This window comes from Phascolarctos cinereus, unplaced genomic scaffold (genome assembly GCF_003287225.1).
Source record: "Phascolarctos cinereus isolate Bilbo 61053 unplaced genomic scaffold, phaCin_HiC Scaffold_1;HRSCAF=81, whole genome shotgun sequence".
NCBI classification, from domain to species: domain Eukaryota; kingdom Metazoa; phylum Chordata; class Mammalia; order Diprotodontia; family Phascolarctidae; genus Phascolarctos; species Phascolarctos cinereus.
Window position 1 is genome coordinate 175,666,856 of NW_027555514.1, and position 21,228 is coordinate 175,688,083.

Genomic DNA, 21,228 nt, shown 5'->3' on the forward strand with positions numbered 1-21,228 from the left:
ACTGGTATTGAGGTGGTTATAAACCTTCTTTCCTAGGTCTGATTTGAAAGAAAAGCCACTACCCAGAGGAGTAGATCAGAGAGACTAGAGAAAAATTCACATCAAAAGAGTAGGGAAGAATAGCTTGACAGTGGGTGAATAGTGAAATAACATCTGTTTCCCACCAGCATAGTTCAAGACACCACTACAAATTAGACCTAGAAGGTTGTTACCATAAGGTGTTTTTTGTTTTCAGACTGGACCTAAGGTTTTATTGGTATGGAACTTCCCTTGAGGAAACTCCCTCTGCCAATGCATGTCAGCTTACTCTGCATTAAAATTTTAGAGAGTTGCCTGTAGCATTGAGGGGTTACTTTGCTTTCTCAGGGTTACAAAACTATGAGACTTGAATCTGTCTTTTTAACTCTGAAACAACCTCTTTAAGAATTTCCTTTTACCAGGTTGCCTCTTGCTGTCATTACTAATTGTAAAATATCTTTTGGCTTCCAGGTTGGAAACCAAGAAAGGGTCCTCATTACAATGTAAGGTCTTGGTTTTGTTTTTGTCTTTGTATCTCTAGGGTCTTACATAGTGCTTGGCACAGATTCAGTGCTTAATAAATGCTTATTGATAGGTTGACTTGATGGGTCAGATGATAGAGTAAGGCCACATTAACGTATTGGCAAAAATGGAGGAACAACTGAGACTAATTATCTGATTAATTTACTACAGAGCAGAATATTATCTTTGATCCTCACCCATCTAGAGTAGCAGTTTTAATACACCAAATTGTCCTAAAAGAGATTATCCCCCCTCACCTTTTCTCGTGCACAGATCAACTAACTGTTGCAAGGATAAAAGAACTTATCTTTTTCTGGAGACCCCAGGGAAACTCAGCTGGGGGATCAGTAATTGGGCACTTGAAGTTCTGGCTGGGCCTCTCTATCTCGAATATTGCCGAGCAAGCAAATAAAATCCTAACTTCTCTCAACCATGAATTGCTGTTTTGCATAAGCAGAGACGTCAGGCTCTGCCTGACACTGCCGTCAGTAAGTTTGTTCCATGGTTTCTCTGGCCAAAAGCAAAGTGTCCTCCCTCTAAAAGTACAACTACCTTCTGCACAGAGTTTAATTCCTTTCCTGGAATTCCCAGACACTGGGAAACCTACCCTAGAAGAGCTGGAGTACAACTCCTCTGATGTAATTAGGTCTGCTTCCTTTCATTTTTTTTTTAAAATTTAATCTCACAGGAGGGAAGGAGGCTATCATTCACCTGTCTCTAGGAGTTAATTAACTCCGAAGCCAGTGTCCACACTGGGTGTTTGAGGCTGATGTTGACATCACGTGGGAGTCATGCCGCCGCCTGCTAGCTCTTTCCTGTGGCTCTGGGAACCCAGCTTTTAAAAATTAATATAGTAACTAAAAATATACTTAGTGAAACATCCTGAATATCGGGGAAAGGGAGAGATTAAGACCTATACCGTCTTTCTTTCAGTAACTTCATTTAAGGCGGCGATGCGTGAATTGTTAAGGAGGGCCAGAAAAGGTGGTTTACTTTTGGAGTTTTATAGAGTATTTTTTGAGACGAAGAGGTGGAGAGTCACTCACTCCGCTCATGAGAACCAACCTCCCCCTTTTTAGGAGCTGAGTTTTGTGACGGAGTGATTCCTTTAGCTGCGACGTTGGTCAGGCAGAGCCTCAAAAGTAATCAGGCGTCTCAGATGGCACCCAAGACCCAAAGAAATGTTTCTGTCACATACCATACAGCTGCGTAGCTATCCTACACACTCACCGGTATTCTTTTTAGGAAAACAGTGAAATAAATGGCCCTTGTCCCAAATCTGCTTCCTTATGTGGCTAATAGGACTATGTGTCTACACGCACGTAGTGATTCCATTTTTTAAAAAAACACATTACAAAGCAGTACTATATGTGTCTTGATATCGAAAATACGAATCTTGAATATTGAGTGGCTTTCAAGCCTAAATCAGTTTAGCAAAGGAACGCTATTCTAAATTTTAAAATATACCGAGAAGAACATTTAACCCTAGAGAGTTTGTACCTCAAGTGGGGTCGCTGGAAAGGAGGCAGTCAGGATTTGGGACAAAGTTGGGGGTGGAGGACAGAGGGAGGGGGGGGGTCTTAAATCGGATGCCTTCGCTCGATGTCTCTCGTTCCATTTCCTGCCTCTGAAGCAACAGTGTCTGTCTGGGCGAGAGAGCACTTCGTGCGATTTAGAAACTCGATAGGAGGCAGCAGCTGATTTCAGACCACCCTAAAAATAATTCGCGGCCAGGCTCTACGTGCTTCATTCGTAAAGGCAAACTCTACCACCCGAGTTAATTCTCCTATAGTAAGAGGGCAACACGGGCTCTTAAAAATTCTTTTAAGACTAAAGGTAAGTAACACACAATTTGGTCTAACTTTTCAGCAATCACTGGGCAGGAGTCTACTCTTTTCCTCCCTCCCCAACCCTCCCCAGTCCCTTCTCCTAACCCCTGTGACTTAATCTACAGGACCCTGTGAGGGCTTGCGCGGAGCTTTGGGGGAGGGGAAGAGTGAGTGAGTGAGTGAGTGAGTGTGTGTGTGTGTGTGTGTGTGTGTGTATTTGTGTTTGTGTGTGGGGGTGGTGGTGGTGGTGGTGGTGGTGATGCGAAATTTAGAAGCTGCCTTTCCTGAACCAATGGAAAACGTTCAGAAGTCTCAGGGTGCTTGTCTTCGCTTCCCCTTGACATCTGTAACTTCGTGCAATGATTTCTTGGTTTGTTTTCCAGTGTTTGGGGATTTTAGGAGTTCGGTTTCTTGACTGGAAACAAAACCTTGGGAAAATTTAGCAAACTAGAGTTCCTGGAGAAAGTAGCCGCACAGGTGGCCCCGTAAGTTGTTTCAAGTAGTAGCAAGCACGTGGTCGTGCCATTTGCTTTTTACCTTAGGTATTTAATGTGGCCAATTCTTGCATTTTTTTTTGGTATCCTTCTAAAAATTGAGAGTGTTGAGAATGTAGGAGTCAGTCCCCATAGTCACTTCAAAGCAGAAGAGTAAACTTAGTTCAGGTTACCAAATGGCTAGCTAGTGTTTATTTTGACTAGCGATTGTCAAAGTTGAATCCAGTCTTCAGACGTTTCTTCAATAATCTTTTCTTTGAAAACATTATATTTGATGACTGTTTTCTTGATAATTTCTGCAAAATAGAGGACAACGAGGTAGCTTCTGCAACCTCTTGCTGAAGAAGCTCTAGCCATGGATAAGAAAGACATTTAAAACTTCATGGTTTGCACACCTACAGATTTAGATAATCTCTGAATAAGCAACAATGGCTTGTACGAAGTCATAAATCTTTGCTGAATTGAACTGCATAGCCAGCATACAAATTTAATTTGTACATAAGATGCTTCTTTAGAAAAAATATTGCTTATGATACCTTATGATACCATAAAAGTTAGACCACATCGTGTATCACTTGTGATACCTGTTCTGGGTTTTGAGAATACTTTAAAACAACCTAGAAAATAGAGACTCACTCAGAAGTAATAATTTGTATGAAGTGCTAAAGAAGGGTGGACAATTATGTCAGTAATTTTACTGATAATTACTGATACTAATAATAATTTTACATATAGAATTTAACAAACCAGTTCACAATAACACCTCCCTTTGTTCCTTACAACGTTCACAGGAGTTTTTAAAGTGTTGCGCCTCCAATGGACAGGTTTGTTAGCAAAATAAATGACATGATTATCAAACAATACTTATTTACGTATTTGGAGCAATACTTTATAGTTCAGATTGCAATGCTCCCATTTTATAGATGAAGAAATGAAGAAATCAAAGAACCAAATGACCTGGTAATTCTACCTGGTATTTTGATAACAATAACTGAATTCAGTCCCTTGACTTTCAAAATTTATCCATTTAAAAAATAGGAATATTTCTAATAGTAATTCTGCTATGGAATTAATAACCTTTAATGAATTTTAGTGTTTTATGTCCCCGCCTCCCCCATTTAAGGTTAGGGATACTGTTGAAAATGATCTCAATGCGTGCCTCAACATTTTTTATTCAGAATGTTCCAGAAGTCTTAGTGGCTTAAATGACTTATGCTTAAATGCTTAAAATGACACAAAGACTTCTGGGACACCTCATACAAAGTTGATTTTAAAATATTGCTTGAAAACATGAATATCCCCAATATCCAAAAGGCATTTGGCATTTTAAAAAATAAGTTCGAAATATTTTTATATTACCAGAATTTATTCATTGGCATCTCTTTCAAATACATTTTGGGAACCTGTAAATGAAAAATAAATACCACCTACTGTCCTGAAAGAGCTATCATCATCATCAAAAATATCTGACTTTCTTATTCCATGTCTTTAAAATTTAGCAAATCTAAATCTTTTCCTTTGCGGGCCACCAAAAATCTGCAGAGTTATGAAATTAGCTTGCATTTTATGATTTGACATTCATCAGGAAGACTGGATTATGCCCTTTTACTACACTAGCAGCTCATGGGGAAAAAAATATTACAGCTAGGACCACTTGTGACACTCTCTAATGTCACAGCTTTGCAAAGGAGTCTGTATGGTTGACAAATGTCAAGAATTTTACTCAGGAACAGAAATTTCGCTTCCTGAATAACAACCACGAATGCACTTCATAACAAATTTCTTTGCCATAAGCAGGATATTGCTCTAGCCAGGCAGTCACTATCATCACATAAAAGCATTACAGAATATTGATGTGTTCAGAGTAGACAGCGTACCAAAGTAAATAGAATCCTTTATTAGAGTTCTTCAGATATTCTCCCTGTTATCTATCAAATATCCGTCTGAAGGAATGGTGAATCATTTGCTAGAGTCAGAAATGGCTAGTCAGGATGTAATTCTCTAAGGCATCTTTTATTATGATAATCTTTGCCATCAATTAATATTGAATGCGAATACTGAATGATACTCTCTGAGGATCTTTCTAAATATATACACAATATTATTAACATATATCTCTCACTCTCAGTGCCCAACATGGACACATCATACATATCAATGATGGTGTTGTGGAAAGGATAATTAGGGGACCTAGATTCTGTATTAGCTGACCAGTTGTATTATCTTGGGTAGGTTCCTTCTTTTGAGTTCTTTGTTTTTTCTTTAGTAGATAAAATAGTTTAGATTAAGTGATCTCTGGAGCCCTTTCCAGCTCTAATGTCTTCTGATCTTACTCACTGTACTATGGAAATTTATCAGATATTTATTATAAGTGGTCCTTCTTGATGAGGACCTTTTTCAGTAGAGAAAACAGCAAAGAGCTGCTTGGTGATCTTCCCGGTATTTCGATCATTGGTTAGTTTTTGACATGAATTTTACTGTCAGTTTGAAGCCCTCCAAATGAAGGGAGATGCAAAGTACAGTGAAGCTCTCCAGTTTGGAATACAGGGCCTTGGGGGAAATATTTTAATACCTGTAATCAATGATTCTGTAAAAGAAGAAGGTGAGAGACAACAACTATCATTTGAGCATATGAAAAAAAGAATATACAAAGGATGTTGGAGAGGTTCTTCTCCTTAATTTAGGGGATGGGAAAGGTTGGAGCAGATGATCTCTAATGGTTCTTTAGGTTATATTAATGTAAATGGAGTGTTGAAATAAACAATTGAGTAACAAGGGAAAAGGGGATTTCAGGAAGTGGGAGGGGAGATTTAAATGAGAGATTTGGGTTGAAGAAACAATTTGAGAGCTAAGGGCAATAAGTGAGATGAAAAGGCTAAAACTGGAAGGAGGAAATGATTTAAAGACCTTTATGTTAATAATGTGAAATGCATGCTTGAGTGTGCTTCTGATATTTTAGATAACAAATCAGGGATGATTTCAGGTGAACATAATATTTATTTATACACAGTGTTGCCTAGTGTTTGAAACTCAGACCCCTGAATATTAACCCTAGTTGTGTCCCTCTTGTTAAGTTTTTAGTCTTAGGAAATCATTGTGTTTCTTGATTATTTCCTTACCTTATCCCTAAAATCCAATTCCATTTTACTCCAGGAGAATATTTTAGGATTAGATACTATGTATAAAGTACCCAGAAATAATTAGAAGAAATGTGTTATGTAAATTCCAGGTATTTTTCTTATAGCAATGATAATGATCAATGTTCAAGTTTTAAAATCTAAGGAATGCTATAAAACAGATATTCCTGTCCCTTGCATTTGAATCATTTACACATTTGTTCTGAGTATACTTGAATTCTCACAATATCTTTTCTACTGAATTAAGATAACAATCTAAGAAAATTTTCACAATGAAAGAAAAAAGTACTCTTTTTTCTATTTTAACCCATTTTTACTAGAAATACATTTTACAGATGAATAAATTAAGAATGAGGAAAGGAATAGTTCAAATTTTAAATTCATGCTTCAAGCCATTTTTAATTCTCTTTTTTTACCCAGCCTAAAAGAATAATGTGGGTTTTTTTGTTGTTTTTTACCATTTATCAAATGTGTTACCTTATCTTGAATTTTTACATTTGAGAAGTATCTTTTTAAAAGGTGAAAACATCTAGAATTAGAGATGATAGTGATATTATATCCATATAAGGGTGTGTGTATGTGACTCATTTGCTAAATTTGAAAAGAGAAGCTGTTCATACTTAGATGACTTAGAAGGGGTTCTTTTTAAGTTGCCCTTAATGACTCAACAGTTGATCCACTATACATTCTTCTCTGGGCTGCTCTCTAAATGTGGAAGAGACTAGTTGATGTTCTACTTTGTCATTTTAAAAAGATTAAATTCTGAAGTTAGTGAGGTTTTATACATGTAACAGAAAAGCAGATATTTTGTAATTTTAGAATCTTATATACTGCTGGTGATTCAGAAAGAATCAATCAGACAGCTTCCTTATAGAAGGTTAAAAAAAATCTTTGGGATACCAAACTTAAATTTAAGAGTTTTTAAGACCAATAGGAGAATGTGTCTGTGTGTCTGTGCATGTATATATGTTTATCTATCTATCTATCTATCTATCTATCTATCTATCTATCTATCTATCTATCTATCTATCTATCAATCTATCTATATCTATATGTATGTATATATATGTATATATATGTGTCAAAAACTCAGAATTGTCTAATCTGAAAAAAGTAAAATCAACATAGATCTAGAACTACAAGGAACATCAAAGGCCATTCAATCCAACCACTTCATTTTTACAGATGGTAAAACTGGGGCCCAGGAAGGTTAAGGGAGTAGTCACAAGATCACACATATGATAATCATAATGATAGTAGTTCACATTTGTATAGTGACTACTATGTGTCAGACACTGTGTGAAGTGCTTTACAAGTTTTATCTCATTTGATACAACAACCCTGGGAGGTTGGTGCTGTTATTATCTTCTGAGGAAACTGAGGTAGACAAAGGTTAAGTGAGTTGTCCAAGGATACAGAGCCAATCAGTGTCTGAGGTAGAATTTGAACTCAGGGGATCCTGACTACTGGTCCAGCGCTCTGTGCATTGTGGCACCACCTAGCTGTCTCTAGCAAGCAATTCAGGGGGAAGGAATGGTGAATATGAATATCTTCAAATCCTTTGTCCCTAAATCCAGCAACATTTCCTCTATCCCCATGGATCTAAAGTAAACTTCTCTGCTACAGTCCATACTATCTATCATTTTATTGTTTGAATGGCTGTGAAATTTGGAGACTCTTTGCTCTATTCCTTGTTCCTTCACCAATTTCCACTTCATAGTCATTTCCAGCTCATTTTTTACATATATTAGTGAGCCAGTAGACATCATAGATGTTCCTTTGCAGTTGTATGTTCTTATTTTAAAGAATCACGAATATGTTCATATTTATAACTAATCATACATATTAATTAAAACATAATTAAATGAGAATATACTTAATTGGAAGTATAATTAATTAGAACATAATTAACATTTTCGTTGGAAGGCCCTCTGAGTTGGTAGAGAAGAGGTAATTCTTATAAAGCTGCTAGTAGCGTTGATATAGTGATTCACCTTTCTAGTGACTATGATACGTGAGGGTAATCTCATAGTACTCAAAATCCTTTCTTTCATATGGCAGGTGCCTATAACTACTGTGAATTTTGAATTTGATTTCTTGAAGAATATTAAAGCATGATTCTGAGGTAATCCGACTGATTTTTTGAATCTCTTAGCACATTTAATCCATAGGTTCTTGTTTTTATTAGCTAGAAGGGATCTTGGAGGTCATCTAGGCCAACATCCTTATTTTACTGATGAAGAAACAGAGGCCCATGGCCATGCATTTAGGGACACAGGCAGGATTTGAGTCAAGTTCTTCTGCATCACACTGCCTCTTTTAAATTAATTTATAAATTAAAATTTTTCAATTAACATTTATTATCACTCTCTCCCACCTTCTCTACCTATTAAAAGAAAAGAAAAACAAAATCCTTGTAAAATTATGCATAGACAAGCAAAATAAATTCCAATATTATCCTGTAAAAAAAAAAGTCTCAATCTGCATCAAAAGCCCATCGCCTCTCTGTAAAGAAGTGGGTAGCATATGTCCTTATGAGTCCTCTGAAATCATGGTTGGTTATTGTATTGTGAAAGTTCCTAAATCTTTCAAATGTATTTGTTTTACAATTTTGCTATTATTGTATAAATTGTTATCTGTGTTCTGCTCATTTCATTCTGCATCAGTTCATACAAGTCTTTCTAGATTTCTCAGAAACCATGCCCTTTATTATTTCATATAGCCCAATAGAATAGTATTACAATTCAAATCATAATTTATTGAACCATTCTTCAGTCATTGGGAGACCCCATAGGCTCCACTTTTTTTTAACCATCATAAAGAAGCTACTATAAATGTTTTGCAAATATAGGTCCGCTTTCTTTTTCTTTGATCTCTTTAGTAGAAGTGGATATACAAAGTTTGATAACTTTTGGGCATAGTTCCAAACTGCTTTATAGAATGACTGGAACAATTTTACAATTCCAACAATGAATTAATGTACTTGTTTTTGCACAGCCCCTCAACATTCATAATTTTCTTTTCTTTTTCTTTTTTGTTGTTGATTCGCTAGGTGTGAATTGGAACTTGATAGATGCTTCAATTTGCATTTCTATAATTATTACTGATTTGGAGCATTTAAAAAAATTTAGCTACTGGTAGTTTTGATTTCTTCCTTACAAAAGTTCCTATTTATATCTCTTGACCATTTGTCAATTGGGAATAGATCTTATTCTTATAAGAATAAATTATAATATATATTCTTACATATAATCACTTCCATCTACATCTTAGAATTGAAAACTTTATCAGAAAATCTTACTATAAAGATTTTTTCCCCCAGTTACTTGCTTCCCTTCTAATTTTAGCCACATTGGTTTAGTTTTGCAGAAACTTCCTAACTTTATGAAAAAAATCCATTTTTATTTTCCCTTGTTATAAACTTTTTTTCCTCTCTGAAAATCTGTAAGGTAATTTCCTCCTTGTTAACCTAATTTGTTTTTGAGGTCACCTTTTATGTCTAAATCATGCATCCATTTGGAGTTTATCATAATATGTGGTATAAACTATTGATCTTCCATACTACTTTCCAGTTTCCCTAGCAGTTTTTGTCAAATAATGAATTTTATCTCTGCAACTGAAGTCTTTGGGTTTATCAAACACAATGTTCTATTTGTTTATTTCTCTGTACTGTGTACCTAATTGACTTTTTTACTTGTTAACCAGTGCCAAGTCAGTCTGGTAAGTATTGTTTTGTAGTATAGTTTCAGATCTGGTACTGCTAAGTTCTCTTTATCAATATTTCCCTTGACCTTTTGTAACTCGATTTTTTTTTAGTTCCATAAAGAATCTTTCTTTTTTTTTTTTTTGCTTTTTGGTGAGGCAATTGGGGTTAAGTGACTTGCCAAGTCACACAGCTAGTAAATGTCAAGTGCCTGAGGCTGGATTTGAACTCAGGTCCTCCTGACTCTATCCACTGTGCCACCCAGGCTCCAAGTATCATTTTGTAGTTTGATTGGTATAGTATTGGATAAGTAGACTAATTTATATAATATTTAGATAGTATTTTCATGGCAACTAATATTTCTTTGGTTATTAGATCTGTTGTTATTTTTTTCTAAAGAATATTATGTAGTTGAATTCAATAATTTCAGTGTAGTTTTAGTAAGGTAGATTTGCAAGTATTTCATATGTTTTGTAATTATTTTTAATGGGATTTCTCTCTTTCCCATTGGGATTTGTTGGCAATATATAGAAACACTGATGATTTGTATAGGTTTATTTTATTCCCTGCAGCTTTGCTAAAGTTATTAACTTTCAATTATTTTTAGTTGGATCTCTTGAATTCTATTGTCTGCAAAACATAATAATTTTGTTTTCTCTTCACTAATTCTTATTCCCTCAATTTCTTTTTTCTTGTCATTGCTATAGCTATCATTTCTAGTACTATATTAAATAGTTGTGGTGAAAATGGGCATCCTTGCTTTACCTCTGATCTTATTGGAAAGGTCTCTAGCTTTTCTTCATTCACATAATATTTGCTCTTGGATTTAGATCCTCTTTACAAAGAAGATGGTGAGCAAAATAGAATGTGCACAGCATCAGTAATCTAGATTTGATGCATTTTTTTTCAGCTCCCTCACATTTCAACTTTTTTTCCCTTCTCAGAGGCTAATCACAGGTTCTTTTCTTTCTTTCCTTTTAAAACATTCTTCATGATCCACTGGTGGTAGGAGTTTGTTTTGCTTAAGACTAATCCCTCCCTGAATCTGTCTTCTTTTTAATTTTTTCTTTGTTACCTCCTTTCTACTTTCTTCTTTTACTCATGCTTCCCTGTTGTGTGAAATATATTTCTGCACCCAACTGGGTGTATGTGTATATTTTCTCATCCTTCCTTCAGGCTGATTGATTGGTTTCATAGTGTGTGCCATATGTACCACTTCAGGATGCTGCTTAGCCACATGTGTAATTTCTGTCAGATACTGGTTGATTGGATACTGTTCAGCTGGACACATAACCTCCATTGGATCTAACTCTTTGGATGCTGCTTCATGGCCTGTAGCTTCTGGCTCAGCTAAAATCCTTGGCTTTCTCTGTCTCAAGGAAATTTGTTGTTGTTCACTCATTCAGTCATGTCTGACTTTATGTGACCCCCATTTAGGGTTTTCTTGAAAAAGACACTGGAATAGTTTGCCATTTCCTTCTCCATCCTCAAGGAAAGAGCAGGAACTAATTAATCATTTAGCTTAAAACCCATAGGGTTTTTCTCACCAGTTCCTTTAAAAGAGGCAGAAACCATTATTTTAGCCAGCAGAAAAGACTTCTGTGTGGGAAACAAGCTTCTCAGACTTCTTTTTTACTTGTGGAGTGAACTGCTTTGTTCCTCTAAGAATCTTAGCTATGATTTTTCCCTCATCTCCCCAATAGGAGATTCTTAGCTCCTATTGAACTCTTGAACACCAGATAGAGTTACTCCTAGTAACTAGTTTGCTCAGAAATTGAACTCTTGAACACAGGATAGAGTTACTCCTAGTTTCCTCAGGCAGAAGTCTATAATCTTTTCGACTCAGTTTACTAGGACGGGGGTTAGGGTGGTGGGTCTCAGTGAGTTACTTCCCACTTGCTTTTGGTGGACATTCCACATACCACTCAATTTTAATTTTTGTAGGCTCGATTCTAAACCATTTAAGTCCTATTTGCCAAATATGACAAAACAGCTCTGTGGTTCAAGGCTTCCCTAATTTTCAAATCCTGATCCTTTTCTGTTTTCACATATACATGGGGAGAGGTAGGGCACTTGGACCAAGCTATGCAAAAGAACAAGGTTATCATGTCTTCCACCTTCCTGGCTACATTACTAGTATTTCCAAGTATAGCTACGCATAACAGGTGTGGCCAGGCAGAGCCCAAAGGGAACTTTGAAGCTTATCTTTGCCTACTCATCTAAACAAATGTGTCTCCTCATCAAAGCAGTGATTTTGGAGGACCTATGCATTTGATACAACCAGGCTGCCAAGGCTGCAAACATTTTTTGAACTGTATTGTTCTTCTGGAATTGGCCTAAATGATATTCAATTCAATTCCTTAAACGTTAATTAAGTATTTGTAGTGGATACTACAATATAAATAGATTAATAAAACACATTTTTTTATCATTATGGAAGTTATAATGCTATAGGGAGGATAAAAATGCAAATAACAGTAATATAGGGTAGAATGTGATATGAGAAGTACAAATAGAATGCCAGAGAGAAGTGGACAAGGGGAAGATCATACTTGTTTTTTATGGGTGGATTTGACTTTTAGATATAGTCAGAAGCCAGTCAACATAAAGTTTATTCTATTGAAAAAGATGGGTAATTAGTGTAATACTTTTTTTATAAATAAAAAAGAAGAGGGAATAAATATCAAATGATAAGATTGATTTTCTTGGGGTATTTGTATGCTGTTTATGAAGGTAGTTTCATAGAATAACACCATTAGAAGAAATGAATAACCAAGGTAACTATGAATTTGACAACACTTATTTGAGAGAGAACACACACACATACACAAGCACATACATACACACACACACACACACACACACACACACACACACACTGAGAGGAGAAAAAGAGAGAGAGAGAGAGAGAGTGGTACTTTTATAGTTATTTCTCAAAACTTCCTGTGATATTCAAGGTGTCTGTTTCTTTCTTGAAGTCCAAAGGGGAGCATCAATGAGGCTATTTCTTTTTTTACCACATTAGCCTTTTTCTTTGAAGATTTCTACTTCTCATTCTTCTTGCAAATAATAATCATTTTTATCTTACTGCTAGTTTGCTTAGCAATCAGTTTTCTCTAAGGTTTTGAATTTCTACTTTGGTTCCCAGCAAACTTGTTTATTAGATGACAGAGATTTCTGAATAAATTCAACTTAGGCACATAATAGTTCTTGTGACTGGAGCTTCTTGAATTTGGTATACTGGCTTTGCAGCATGAGGTGAATTTTAAATGTGAACTTTTAATATATTATTCTAAATAATGCTACAAAGAATTATTTTTACTTTGCTATAATATACCTTATATGTTCATTTCCTCACATTTAAAATAGATTTTAAAAGTTTTATTGATGTATTTTGTTTTAAAATCAGTTATTTTAGCTATCCTCACTTACCCTTTAACCCAACCCCATAATCTTTCTCTTGTGGCAAAGATAAACCACCTGGCAGTGACCATGATTGATACTATATGTAACCTTCCATATCTGTATTTGCCCACCTCTCTAACAAAAGGAGGGAATTGCATTTTTGTCATCTCTTATCTTGGGACAAGTTTGGCTACTGTAATTACACACTGTTCTATTTTATTTTTAATATTCTTTTCATTTACATTATTGTGATCATTTTGTATTGTATTTTGCTGGTTGTGCTTATTTCAGTCTATATCAGTTCAAACTTAACTTTCCATGTTTCTCTGAGTTCCTTATATGTGCAGATTCTTATGATGTAATAATATTTCATTACATTCATATATCATCTCCTAAACCCCTGAAGCATAGATGTAGCTGAACTGGTTCACAAAATACCTCAGTTCCTATAGAGTATGGGTTCTGCCACTTTCCAAGTTAGCCTTCTTTCCCCTGGCTTGAGTCCCAGCACTTTGGCATCCTAGGGTTTTTTTTGCCAGGCTAGCAGTGGTATTCAGCATGGAATCCTGCCTCCAAGGTCTCCATGGCTTGAGCTCCTGGATCCAGTGACTCTAGCACCTGAATCTAAAAGTGTAACGGACAAAGGAATCAGAACAAAACCCCAAACCCATTTCTCAGGGCCAGAGTGCTTAAAAGGTGGGGTAGGGAAGGAGTCCATCCTAGTTCATAATACCTCTTTTGTGGGCAAATAAGACCTTTGGTCTCCCCTCCCCCTACACTCCTGGAAAAAGAGTGAGAGTATGCAAGACTGGCAGTTTTAAAGCTGTAGCCTGTTCAGGCTATGCAGCCAATTAAGAGGCTATTCCACCCATATGGCAGGGCAATGAAAAAATGTCTTCCTAGAAGCAGGTCCCTGCTGTTTCCCACACGGGTACCTCCATGCCAGGTGAACTAAACAGGCACAGAGCCTAGGGTGGGGTGTGTGAGAGAAAGAGAGAGATGGAGAGACAGAGAAAGAGAAAGAATATATTGGGGCAGCTAGGTGGTACAGTGGATAGAGTCTTGGATTTCGGTCAGGAAGACACGCCTTCAAATCTGGTCTCAAGCACTTACTAACTGTGTGACCATAGGCAAGTCACTTAACTTCCATCTGCCTTAGTTTCCTCATCTGTAAAATGTGAATAGTAATAGCACCATCTCTCAAGGTTGTTGTGAGGATAAAATAAAGTGACACATATAAAGCATTCTTAGCACATTGCCTGGCACATACTAGCCACTTAATAAATGCTTGTTAAAAGTTTTTAAAATATCTGTTATTGAATATCCATTTGGGACTTGGGCCTTTTGACAAATGCTTATGTAGTGGGTATGTTCTCTGGTTGACTATCCCTGAACCAGGTCCGCTACATCTATGCCTCAGGGCTTTAGGGGTACCCTAAGAGGTTGGGATATCTCTTCTCTACTGCCATCAGCTTGAGCTCTCACCAGTTGTGTTCTCCCCCATTAATCACCAATCAATGTCTAACACCTCAGTTTCATTTAACAATCAACATCATTTAGCATTTATGAAAGGTTATTTACTTTTAAGACATAGAAATAACAAAAGTAAAAACATTTTCCCCCAACATATCAGGGGGACGCTGTCCTCTATTCTACCTTGTTCTATGGGGAGAGTTGGTCTACTCTAGACTTAGTTCAGTTACTATATGACATTGATCCTACCAACTTCATCTCCAAATGTGGCATCACTGCTGTAAGACTGTTTTAGTTTCTGCTAGGCTGGGTATTAAAGGTCACTCCCAGAGGTTAGCTCTTGCTCCTTAGGGTATCAGTGCTGGGCTCCCAGAATTCTTACTTTCTTGGCCTTTTGAAACTCACAAGGATGTAGTCTCCAATCCCTTCACCTAATATGGAAACACCAAGGCAAAATAATGAGACTTTTTCATAGGGTCACATGTTGACTTCCATGGGGAAAGGCCAAGGCTTTTGGGTTTATTTTGTATTATTATTGTTATTATTGTAATATATTATCTAAAGCAGTTTCTTTGATGATTCTTTGGAATTTTCAAAATAAACCATTGTGTCGTCTATGAATGAGGATAATTTTATCTCCTCTTTTCCAGTGTTTATGCTTTCAGTTTCTTTCTCTTGTATCATTACTATCACTAGCATTTCTAAACCTGTCAAATAATGGTGGAGATGTCAAAGAACATCCTTGCTCTACTCACGTAATTATTGAGAAAGTTTTTTTTAAAATACTTATCCATTGCAAATGATGCTGGCATTAGGTCCTAGATAGATTTTTATATTTAAACAAAAACCCCTCATGCCTATACTTTCTAGGGTTGTAGTGTAATCTAGCAGAAGTTTTTTCTGCATCTATTGATATGCTAATTTTTTATTGTTTTTATTGTTTATTTCAATGGATCAGTAAACTACATCTCAAGGGTCAATTTGGTCTACTGACTGTTTTTGTATGCCCCTGCACTAAAAATGGTTTTTACATTATTAAATACCATTGTTAAAAAACCGTTCTTAGCTGTTGGACTGTATAAAAATAGGCAGTGATCCAGACTTGACTTCAGACAGTCCTGGTGTTTGCAATTAATTGTTTTTCAATCTTAAGTCATCCTTACAACCTTGGCATAAATCTAATTATTAGTTAGAGTGAATAATTTTTGCATGTATTACCGTAGTCTTTTTTGCTATACCTTTATTCAAAAATTTTGCATCAGTTTTAGTAATATTGGTATAAAGATTTCTCTCTACTTTTTCCCTCTCTGGTTTAAGCATTGGGACCACATTTTCTTCACAAAAGGAATTTGATAGAGTACTTTCTATATTTATTTTTTTGAATTTTTGATGACATAAATACTAAATTCCCTTTGATAAAATTTGATAGAACTTTTTTTGGGGGGTAATGTGTTTTTTCAATATTAAAATTTATTAATTTATTTATTTTTAATTTTCAACATTCACTTCCACAAGTTTTTGAGTTCTAAATTTTCTCCCCATCTTGCCCCTACCCCAAGATGGCATGTATTCTGAATACCCCTTCCCCTAATCTGCCTTCCCTTCTATCACCATCCTCCCTTCTCTTATCCCCTTCCCCTTCTATTTTCCTGTATGATAGCATAGATTTCTATACCCCATTGCCTGTATATCTTATTTCCCAGTTGCATGTGAAAACAATTTTTAACATTTGTTTTTAAAACTTTGGGTTCTAAATTTTCTGCATTCCTCCCTCCCCACCCACCCTCATTGAGAAGGCAAACAACTTGATACAGGTTATACATGTGTAGTCATGCAAAACACTTCCATAGTAGTCATGTTATGAAAAACTAAATATATTTCCCTTTATTATATCCCACACCATTTGTTCTGTTCTCTCTTTTGACCCTCCCTAGAAGTGTTGCTTCTGATTACCCCCCCATTTATTCTATTCTCTCTTTTAACCCTGTCCCTCCTCAGAAGTGTTCTGAGTGCTTCTGATTACACTCTCCCCCAATCTGCCCTCCCTTCCATTGTTCCCCATCCCCTTATCCCCTTCCCCCCTATTTTCCTGTAGGGTAAGATAGATTTCCATACCAAATTGAGTGTGTATGTTATTCCTTCCTTAAGCCAAATCCAATGAGAATAAGATTCACTCATTCCCTCTCACTTTCCCCCACTTTCCCTCCACTGTAAAAGATTGTTCTTGTCTCTTTTATGTGAGATAATTTACCCCATTCTACCCCTTCCTTTCTCCTTCTCCCAATATAATCCTCTATCACCCCTTAATTTTATTTTTTAGATATCATCCCTTCATATTCAACTCACCCTGTGCCATCCATCCATCCATCCATCTATCCATCCTATCTATCTATCTATCTATCTATCCATATAATTTTTTCCCCCTTCAACTACCCTAATACTGACAAAGGTCTTATGAGTTACAAATATCATCTTTCCATAGGAATGTGGATGGTTCAACTTTAATAAGTCCCTTATGATTTCTCTTTCCTGTTTACCTTTTCATGCTTCTCTTGAATCTTGTATTTGAAAGTCAAATTTTCTATTCAGTTCTGGTCTTTTCATCAAGAATGCTTGAAAGCCCTCTATTTCACTGAATTTCCACTTTCTCCCCTAAAGAATTATACTCAGTTTTGCTGGGTAGGTGATTCTTGTTTGTAGTGCTATCTCCTTTGACTTTTGGAATATTATATTCCAAGCTCTCTGATCCCTTAATGTAGAAGCTGCTAAATCCTGTGTTATCCTGATTGTGTTTCCACAATCCCTGAATTGTTTCTTTCTGGCTGCTTGCAATATTTTCTCCTTGACCTGGCAACTCTGGAATTTGGCTATAATATTCCTAGGGATTTTCCTTGGGGATCTCTTTCAGGAGGTGATCAGTGGATTCTTTGCATTTCTATTTTACCCTCTAGTTCTAGAGTATCAGGCAGTTTTCCTTGAGAATTTCTTGAAAGATGATGCTAGGCTCTTTTTTTGATCATGGCTTTCAGGTAGTACAATAATTTTAAAATTATCTTTCCTGGATTTATTTTCCAGGTCAGTTGTTTTTCCAGCGAGATATTCATATTGTCTTCTATTATTTTATTCTTTTGGTTTTGTTTTACAATTTCTTGATTTCTCACGAAGTTATTAGCTTCCATTTGCTCCATTCTAATTTTTAAGGAAATGTTTTCTTCAGTGAGCTTTTAGACTTTCTTTTCAACTCAGACAATTCTGCTTTTTAAGGCATTCTTCTCCTTGTTGGCTTTTTGGACCTTTTTTTGCCATTTAGGTTAGTCTATTTTTTAAGGTATTATTTTCTTCAGTATTTTTTTTGGGCTCCTTTATCAAACTGTTGACTAGTGTTTCATGATTTTCTTGCATCACTCTCTCTTCCCAATTTTTCCTCTACTTCTCTTACTTGCTTCTCAAAATCCTTTTTGAGCTTGTCCATGGCCTAGGAATGATTCATATTTTTCTTGGAGGCTTTGGATGTGGGAGCTTTGACTTTGTTGTCTTCTTCTGGTTGTATGTTTTGATCTTCTTTGTCACCAAAGTAAGATAATATAGTCTGACTCTTTTTGCGAGGTTTGCTCATGATCCTAGCCAATTACTTGGTTTTTAAACTCTTTGTTAAGGTAAGAGTCTGCTTCCACTGTGGAGAATGTACTGTCCCAAGCTTCGGGGGTTTGTACAGCTCTTTTCAGAGATACTTCTAGGGACCTGTAAATTTTCAGTTCTTCCAAGGTGGTATGATAAAGGGCAAGGCATTTACTCCTTTCCTGGCCTGTTCTCTGATCTACCACAAGCTCTACCACACCAGCACTCCTCCTTGCCTCAGGACTACCCCCCCCCCAAACTGTGACCCAGATCCAAGCATGGGCAAGGTAAGAGAATCCTGCCTCAGCACCAGCAAAGAGATCTTTGCAATTCCCCTCTGATCAGCCACCTGATTCCCCCTCTGTCTGTGGACCAAGAGCTCTGGAAGCAGCTCCACCAGTGGCTGTGCTGGGACTGGGGCTGGGAACAAGCTCCTCTTTCTCTGTGGTCAGATAGAACTTTCCCACTGACCTTCTAAGTTGTCTTTGGTGTTTGTGGGTTGAGAAGTCTGGAAACCACCACAGCTCCCCAGTGATTCAGTCCCCTGAGGCCTGTTCCAGGTTCCCTGAGGCCTGGTCTTTGTGAGGCCCATGCTGAACTGTGCTCCTCTCCCAGGCTGGTGTAATAGACCTTTCCAATCAGTCATGCAGGTTGTCTTGGGCTGGAAATTTGTTTCACTCTGTCTTTTTATGGGTTCTGCTGCTCTAGAATTTGTTTAGAGCCATTTTTTACATGTATTCGGAGGGGTTTAGTGGAGAGCTCACACAAGTTGCTGCTTTTACTCTGCCATCTTGGCTTTTTGTAAATCCAACCAGAACACGATTTTCCCATTCATTGATAAAATTTGATTTTAAAAATCCATCCAAAATAGGATTTTTTCCCATTCATAAAGTCTCTTTATGGCTTATTCACTGTCACTTTCTGAGATTAGGTTGTTGAGATATGCATATCTTGTTTTGTTACAGAAGGACTTCATATTTTTAGTCCCTTGTAAACAAAAGAAGATCCATGTGAATAATTCTGTAAAATTCCCTCAGATATACTTATGAATAATTTTGACCCATATCTTATTATTCATTTAAATTTGGTTTTTTCCATTTGAAAAGTTACAGTAAGATGCTGCTTTCATATCAGTAGTAACCAGGGCCAAGCCAGTGCTAGGAATGGCTATGAAACTATTCTCTCTGGGACAGGCTTTAGTAGGGAATAGGTCACTCAAATAGTGCTGGGGGCAACTAGACTAAAAGTGAAGTACTTGCCAAGTCTCTCTGGTACTCAGTATTCTTTTTAAATTCAGATATTGGGGTATATCATTGTCTAAAATGTTTAACCCTGCCTCCTCTAAAACTATGGACATATCAAGTTTTTTTGAATGAGAAACATTGTCCTATAAATCATGTAAAATAGAGCATCAGAGCTTTAGTCTTATCACAGATTCCTTTTAATAGACACAATCAAAAGAAATGGAAACGTGAGAGAAAGCAGGAAAGGGAAGAAAAATGATTTATTCCAGATAAATTAGGAGATATTTCATCAAGGATTATGATCTTTAGATATATATTATTCTGAGACAGATGATAGACACAATTCCATGACAAAACATGATTTCTTTTAGAGGTCTGAAATCTATTGATCTTGACATTTCTCTCCCCCGTTAAATGGAAACTAATTAATTAGCAACAATTACCTGATTTAACTATAAATAACAGTTTTCTATGCCTATTTGCCAAATTATTTTATTGGTAAATGAAGTCATTAACATAGTCATTAATACCATGGAACTTAAAATATTAAATTTAAAGTCTAGCTATGACCATTTGAACCTAAAAAATCAAAGAATTACATGTGAAGTAGAAATGAGTGATAATTTTAATAGAAACTGTATTTAGTTGATAGTTGCCTAGTTCTTTTTTTTTTTTTGTCTTGCCTTGAAACAAACCTCTTACTGGTTGAAAATGGTACATTTTGATACTCCTTTTCTGTTTCCTTTTTCATATCCATAGCCTGTCCCAGGGTGCCAACAAGGCCTTGGGATCTGTAAGGATTTACCTCAGAAAAGATTTAAGTTTTCTTTTCCTCTGTTATATATAACTTTTCTGGCCCAGTTTACTTTTTTGAGACTTTTCCTTTTAGAGAGTCATTGGGTTTATTGGCCAGTTTGTTGAGGGTAGATGTTATTAGTGGTACTTGTAATCTTCCATTATGTATTAGCTTCCCTGTCTTCCTTCATTTCTTGGCTAAACTCCTACTTTGTGCAAGAAACCTTTCAAAGCTTTCCTTAATCTCAGTGCCTTTTCTCTGAGATTATCTCTAATTTATCCTGTATATATTTTGTTTATAGCTAATTGTTTGCATGTTGTTTCTCTCATTGGACTATAAGTTCCAGCAGGGACTGTCTTGTTTTTGCTTTTCATATGTCTCCAGTGCTTAGCATGGTGTCTGACTTGACTGTCAATTTAGATTTTTGTTTTTGGTGTTTTTGTAGTGTATCATCCATGTCCTTTTAGATTCGTGGTTTGGCTCCCTGTTTCACAAGTAAACACACAGTTAAAACCATTTGTTGGTCAGGAGAACAAAGGAGGCTCCTAACACTAACAGGTGTTCTAGCACAGGTTGACTTTTGATCTGATCAGACAGGAAGACAGCTTTGGAGGGGTTAAATAGGGTTACTTTATTCTAGTCTAGTCTTCTCAGGTTTGCTGATAACCCTACAGCATTCCCTAATCACACTTCTCACACAGGGACAGGTGAGAATGGTAGGAGCTATGACTGCTACTGGTCACCTAAGCCTCAGTGGAGGCTGGTTGAGGCAAATACACAGATTCCCCCCAAGCTTTGAAGGGGGCTGATAAAAGCAGGTACATGCATTCCTTTGTGCATTACCTGAATTCCAAAATGGATTCCTCACTTAGTGATCAGTGTCCACTTGATTTATAGGGCAACAGACAGATGAGGCATCTTGCCAACATTAAGTCACAAGTTAACTTTAGCAATATCGTCATGATCTAGCACAATGCAGGTGTACATTA

At 36.4% G+C, this 21,228-nt stretch overlaps 1 protein-coding gene across 1 annotated transcript in view; it reads left to right on the plus strand.

Moving 5' to 3' along the window:
- The first annotated feature begins 2,143 nt into the window (after positions 1-2,143).
- ABCC9 (ATP binding cassette subfamily C member 9) overlaps positions 2,144-21,228 on the plus strand; it is a 195,648-nt gene continuing 176,563 nt past the window's right edge. Inside the window, 1 exon segment of the mRNA XM_020994153.2 lies at positions 2,144-2,376. The gene's annotated coding sequence lies outside the window, so the exon portion shown is untranslated.